This window comes from Fragaria vesca, linkage group LG4 (genome assembly GCF_000184155.1).
Source record: "Fragaria vesca subsp. vesca linkage group LG4, FraVesHawaii_1.0, whole genome shotgun sequence".
NCBI lineage: Eukaryota > Viridiplantae > Streptophyta > Magnoliopsida > Rosales > Rosaceae > Fragaria > Fragaria vesca.
Window position 1 is genome coordinate 13216278 of NC_020494.1, and position 7397 is coordinate 13223674.

The 7397-nt window shown below is 40.0% G+C and overlaps 1 pseudogene; it reads right to left on the bottom strand.

The window, feature by feature from the left end:
* Positions 1 to 1258: 1258 nt before the first annotated feature.
* LOC101315334 lies at positions 1259 to 6650 on the bottom strand (annotated as a pseudogene).
* Positions 6651 to 7397: the final 747 nt, after the last annotated feature.

The window sequence follows — 7397 nt, forward strand, 5'->3', positions numbered from 1 at the left end:
GTCGGCTAAAGTCTGGGAAAAAACCGACGACATGTTTTTCGTTTGCTAACTGTGGGACTATAGCCGACGAAAAAAAAAATTTCGTCGGCTAAAGTCATCACCGACGACTTTTTCCCGACGACACTATAGCCGACGAGCCTTCGTTGGCTAAGATCTTAGCCGACGAATTAAGATAACAGGCCGACAAAAATTTTTCGTCGGCTAAAGTGCTTGTCCTGGTAGTGGTCCTTTTAATCCCTTCCGAAATCAAAGCATGTATTGACTAAAAGTTTCGAATAGCACAAAAGTGAAGTCTAGTATAACTCTCTAGTCCATTAAAATCTATGGCAAGAATCAATAGAATGAAGAATGAAAAACATGAGATCAAAAATTCAAGCCAAGAGATAAGAATATATTTTTTTATTTAACACTCAGAAAGAAAGGCACATAGAAGGCTCAAATTCTCACAAGGGTAATTTTTGAAACAAAACTCATCCTAGCATGCTCATATTCTGTACCATGTTAGCAAGGCCATATCCACTACACATTATATGCAACATATCTATCCTATTTAACCAAAGAATAATATCGAACAAGTCTCAGTAGCATGATCATCTTTAAACACGATTTTAGAGATATAGAACCATTCCAAACATAGTTGTTAAAAGGCATCCTAAGACTCAAGAAAACAAAAACAAAACACAATTACACAGAACTATATATATATTTTTTTAGAGCAGATTTTCAGTTTTTTTTTAAGCTATATATTCTACCACAAGTGAACCTAAGTATTGAAAAAAAAAAACAAAAATTTAAATCCTCCCCCAACCTTAAATGAGACAGTGTCCTCAATGTTAAAAATATTAGTACCAGCAATGCATCAAACAAGTAAGGGAGGAAGCACAAAAAAGAAAGAAAATTGAAGTGCAAAGATTGAGTGTAGAACTCCTTGGATGTAGAGGAAGAGGAAGAAAGGTCAAGACATGCTCCAAGTAGAAATCTCCATGGCTGCTGAAACTTGACTCCCGAATCGGACACTGAAGACAGTGTTATTTAGCCAAAATTTGCTGGAGCTCATTGCATAGCAATGAGTCTTGTAGCTCTCGTCGAAACACATGAAATTGACATATTATATGTCATAATCGAACACCTCTGCCACAGATTAGCAAATCCAGTACACTTTTCAGCTGAGCTGCTACATCACCGCTTCATCCTCCAAAACCGTGGGTTGCCTCCCATTAGCGCTAAGTTTAAAGTCTTCAGCCAGACTTAGCAATGATCAAATATATGAAGCATCATCAAGATAAAGCACTTCTTTTGCTTCACCATTGAAAGGCTCCAAATATGGTTTAACTCTATGACCATTCACCTTGAATATTGCCCCGCTTTTCATATCTTGAAGCTCCACTGCTCCATGAGGGAAAACATGTAGATACGGTCCAGTCCATCTTGATTGGAGCTTGCCAGGAAACAAACGAAGCCTGGAATTAAACAACAACACCTTAGTATTTGGAACCAAATGCTTCGGCATCAAAGCTTTGTCATGAGCTATCTTGGTCTTCTCTTTGTAAATTCTTGCATTCTCATAAGCTTCATTCCTCAGCTCATCCAACTCATTTAACTGAAGCTTCCTCAAAGTTCCAGCTTTATTAATATCAAAATTCAACTGCTTCAAAGCCCAATATGCTTTATGCTCCAACTCCACCGGAAGATGACAAGCTTTGCCAAAGACAAGTCAATAAGGAGACATGCTCAAAGGAGTTTTAAAAGCTGTCCTATATGCCCAACATCACTCACCTTTGACGACCAATCTTTACGGTTCTGACTCACCGTTTTCTCAAGAATATGCTTAATCTCCCTATTCGAAACTTCGACTTGCCCATTTGTTTGAGGATGGTAGGGAGTAGAGACTTTATGAGTGATATTATACTTCTTCATAAGAGCTGCAAAAGGCTTGTTAACGAAGTGTGAACCTCCGTCACTGATAATAGCTCTTGGTGTACCAAAGCGAGTGAAAATATGCTCCTTCAAGAAATTCAGAACCACCTTATGATCATTGGTCTTTGTAGGCAGTGCCTCCACCCATTTAGAGACATATTCCACAGCAACAATAATGTAGAGAAAGCCATCAGACACAGGGAATGGACCCATGAAGTCGATTCCCCAAACATCGAACAGTTCAACCTCCAAAATATTTGTCAGCGGCACCTGCGACTTTGCAGAGATATTCCCCATTCTTTGACACCTATCACAGGTTGTAACAAAGGTAGATGCATCCTTGAAAAGTGATGGCCAATAAAATCCACTTTGCAATACCTTGAGGGCAGTTTTCTTGGCTCCAAAGTGACCTCCACAAGCATAAGTATGACAAAAGGTAAGTATGCTTTGAGTTTCTTCTGAGGGAACACACCTGCGAATTATTTGATCTGGGCAGTACTTGAAGAGGTATGGATCATCCCAGAAGTAGTGCTTTACTGTAGAAAGAAATCGCTTCTTTTGTTGCGTGTTCAAATCTGCCGGTAAGAATTTGCTCACCAAGTAATTAACAATGTCAGCATACCAAGGGAGTTGTTCAACAACGAAAAGCTGCTCATCAGGGAAGTATTCATTAATTGGAGTAACATCATCGCCATCGTCGTCCTTCACCAATCTAGAGAGGTGATCAGCAACTACGTTTTCAGTCCCTTTTTTGTCTTTAATCTCAAGATCAAATTCTTGCAAGAGTAGAATCCACCTTATCAATCTGGGCTTGGCATCTTTCTTCGTCAATAAGTATCTAAGGGCTGCATGATCAGAGAATACAGTCACCTTAAAGCCAATCAAATAACTCCTAAATTTCTCCAATGCGAACACCACAGCAAGTAATTCCTTCTCTGTTGTAGAGTAGTTTAACTGAGCATCATTCAAGGTCCTGCTTGCATAGTATATAGCATGAGGAAGCTTGTTAACTCGCTGCCCCAAAACAGCTCCCACAGCATAGTCAGAAGCATCGCACATAATTTCAAAAGGAAGATCCCAATCCGGTGCTCGAATGATAGGTGCATGCGTCAGCTCCTTCTTGAGTGTTTCAAAAGCCCTCAAGCAGTCCTCGTTGAAGTCAAACACAACATCTTTAGCTAACAAATCACACAACGGTTTAGTGATTTTTGAGAAATTAGGAATGAACCTCCTGTAGAACCCAGCATGGCCTAAAAAAGATCGAACTTCTTTACCGTAGAAGGAGGAGGAAGCTTCGAAATTAATTCCACTTTAGCTCTATCAACTTCAATACCTTCTGCTGAAACTATATGCCCAAGGACAATGCCCTTCCTCACCATGAAGTGGCATTTTTCCCAATTTAACACCAAGTTGGCTTCTTGACACCGTTGAAGCACCAATGAGAGATGATGGAGACATTCATCAAAAGAGGAACCAAAAACTGAAAAGTCATCCATAAATACCTCTATTATTCTTTCCACCATGTCAGAGAAGACACTCATCATGCATCTTTGGAAGGTTGCTGGAGCGTTGCACAATCCGAAAGGCATTCGGCGATACGCAAAGGTGCCGAAAGGACAAGTGAATGTAGTTTTTTCTTGATCTTCTGGTGCTATTGGAATTTGATTATAACCGGAGTATCCGTCCAAGAAACAATAGTGACTATGGCCAGCAAGTCGCTCCAACATCTGATCAATGAAAGGCAGAGGAAAATGATCTTTCCTGGTTGCACTGTTCAACTTCCTGTAGTCGATGCACACCCTCCAACCTGTGACTGTTCTTTGAGGTATGAGCTCGTTTTCTGCATTCTTTACCACTGTAATTCCGGACTTTTTAGGCACTACTTGCACTGGACTCACCCATTCACTGTCTGAAATAGGATAAATAACTCCAACATCGAGCAATTTCAAGACTTCTGCACGAACCACATCTTTCATATGCGGGTTAAGGCGTCTTTGAGGGTCTCTAGTAGGCTTAGCTGCATCCTCCAAGAGTATTCGGTGCATGCAAATTGAAGGATTCAACCCCTTAATGTCTGCAATTGTCCATCCCAAAGCTGTCTTATGCTCCCTTAAGACTCTCAGTAATTTCTCCTCCTCTAAGGTACTCAAGTCTGAAGCAATAATCACTGGCAGAGTTTCTGAATCACCCAGATATGCATACTTCAGGGTCTCTGGAAGAGGTTTCAATTCAAGTGTAGGGGGCTTGACAATAGAGGGCACAATCTTGGTCTCCGACTGTTGCAAAGATTCAAACTTCGGAGACCAGTTAGATGTGTAAGTACTCGCTCCATTCAGTTCTTCTTGAGCTTCCAACACTTCAATATTCTCAAACTCCATTCCATGTTGAGCAATACACACTTCGAGAGGATCTTTAGAGCATGTTTCAATGAAAGATTTCTTCACAAGTTGCTGCACCACATCCACACTAAAACAATCATAAGGTTCTGTAGGTCTTTTTAATGCATCAAAAATTCTCCATGTCATCGTATTACCATGCACTGTCATAGTCAACAACCCTTCTTTAACATCAATTTTTGTACCTGCAGTAGCCATGAAAGGACGCCCCATAATTAGAGGAAGAGCTTTGCCTTTGATCTCGGTATCCTCCATGTCTAAAACAATGAAATTTGCTAGAAGAATAAAATCCTCAAGTTTAACTAGCACATCCTCCACTATGCCTCTTGGATACTTTACCGAACGGTCTGCAAATTGTAGGGAGATGCTTATGTTTTGCAAAGGTCCAATACCGAGAGTTTCATAGACTGAATAGGGCATGAGATTCACACTTGCCCCTAAATCAAGTAGGACCTTCTCAAAGTTTTTATCTCCAATGGTACATGGGATTGTAAAGCTGCCAGGATCCTTGAGCTTTGGTGGCAATTTTCTTTGAAGCACAGCGCTTACTTCCTCTGACAACATCACTTTTTCATCCTTCTCAAACCTCCTTTTGTTGGTACAAAGCTCCTTCAAAAATTTTGCATAAGAAGGAATTTGCTTGATGACGTTGAGCAATGGTATATTAATCTGCACCTTCTTGAACTGCTCCATAATATCTCCCATATACTTGTCTTTTTTCTCTTGTCTTGCACGCTGTGGGAAGGGTAGATGAGGGTGGAAAACGTCCTCCTTAAAGGCTGACCCCTCTACTGTGTTTTTCGGCTTTGTAGATGCAAAAACATGAGTTCTCGGTACTTTTTCAGCTGGGCAGCCCTCACCCACAAATTTTTCACCTCTTGTGGCATCTTCAATGTTGTCTAGAGGTGATGAAACACCCTTGGAGTTACACCTTAAGGTCTGGTCATTTTCATGCACACCCTCCTTTGTTGAATTTTCAACTTCTTCTGGCATCTCTACCTTGTTATCAATCATTTTTCCACTTCTCAATATTGTAACGGCCTTGGCATGCTCTTGACCTCTTGGATTAATCTCTGGTTGACTTGGAAATTGGCCTTGTCCTCTCTCCATTCTATTCAATACAGTAGCTATTTGTCCCACCTGAACTTCAAGCTTTTGTTGACTCTTCTCCAAGTTTGATTGACTTTGTTTCAATGTAGCAACTTCATAATCATACTTTTCAGTCCTCTTCAACAACAAAGCCAACATATCTTTAATGGCAGGGTCTTCTTCTTGCATTTGAGGTGCTTGGTAGGCTTGCTGAAATTGTCTTTGTTGAGGTTGAGAAGTTCCGGCTCCTTGATTATTGCTCCATGGCATGTTTGGGTGTTGTTTCCAACCTGGTGTATAATTATTCGAATAAGGTCTCCCATTGAATGCATTCACCTGTTGCACGTCATCAATCATAGGATTTGCTGGGCACATCTCAGTCTCATGAGCATTACTGGAACAGAGAGCACAAACTTGTCTTGTTACCTTACTCACCAATGGAGTCAATAATTTTGTCAATGCTGCTACTTGCTCCTCCAAACCTAACCTTGCTTGCACTTCATACATGCCTCCTCGTTTCACCGATGAAGAATTTAATGCTCTGGGATCCCTTGCACTATAATCCCAATGCTGAGAGTTCTCACAAATAGTCTCAAAAATTTGGATAGATTCTGCTGGAGTTTTGTTCATCAAGCTTCCACCTACTGTGGCATCGACCATTCCCCTAGACTGAGGATTTAATCCTCTGTAAAAGTACTCAACCTTCTGATAATCTTGTAAACCATGGTGAGGGCATTGCCGAAATAACTCCTTGTACCGCTCCCAACTTTCATGAAAAGGTTCACCATCTAGTTGAAGAAAGGTAATTATAGCCGTCAGTAGAGCACTTGTCTTTCTTGCAGGGAAGAATTTTGTAATGAACTTTGATGAAAGATCTGCCCATGAGTTTATTGATGCTTCAGGAAGAGAATCAAACCAATTTTGCGCCTTATCCTTCAAAGAGAATGGAAACAATCGAAGTCTAATCTGCTCTATGTCAACTTCTGTATAATTGAATGTAGAGCATAGATTGAAGAAATCCTTGACATGCTTGTACGGATTTTCATTCTCCTTCCCATAGTAATTTGGCAAGAGTTGAATAATTGCTGGTCGAATCTCAAAGTGTTGAGTTATGGGTGTCAAGACAAGACAAGTGGGCGCGGTGTACTCTTTTGGAGCTGTGTAGTCTCTCATGCGCCTAGGTTGTGGTGGTGGTGGATTATTGTTAAGCGGAGGAACTTGATCATTATGTTGAACAACACCACCCATCTTATTAGGTGACAATCTACTGCCCAGTTGCTGCCCTCGTAAATCTTTAAGAGTCCTCTCAAGTTCGTGATCAATAGGAAGAAGATTTGTGTGTTGTGATCTTCTCCCGTGCATAAGCCTTCAAGTATCTGATTTCTGTACCTAAACCACAAGAAAACAAATTAAAATACTGAATGTAAGACACAACAACTAGAAAAACTAACCCTAAATCGAATTGGAAAAGGAAAAGAACATCTAAACACAAAAGGAAAAGAAATCCTGTTTTATGACGGTAAAATTCCAGAATTGCGCACTGTCCACTCTTTAGAAGATTTCTCTCTGCTCAGAACTCAAAATTGAATTCTGCTTTCTGCGTTGAAAACTAGACACTTGTATCTTTCCAGTGATGTATAACACTCCTGCAACAATATGAAATTATCAGTTCGTAATAAGCGTTGCAAAACAGTTACAGAACATACAAGAAACAGAAAAAACTGGACTGATTTCTTAAACACACTTTTGATAAAAAAAACGACACAAAATTCTAAAACTAAACCACACTGAATAAACTATAATAATAAAAATAGGGCTCTAAAATTTAAATTAAACTAAATAGATCCCCGGCAACGGCGCCAAAAACTTGGTGGATTCCTGCAAGTATACAGGGTGGATGTAGTATAGTGAATGGAAGAGAAGGGGTTGTCGTTTCCATGAGGATCTTAGTTCAACTTAAATTTTAGTAATATCTAAATTAACTACACTAAAACA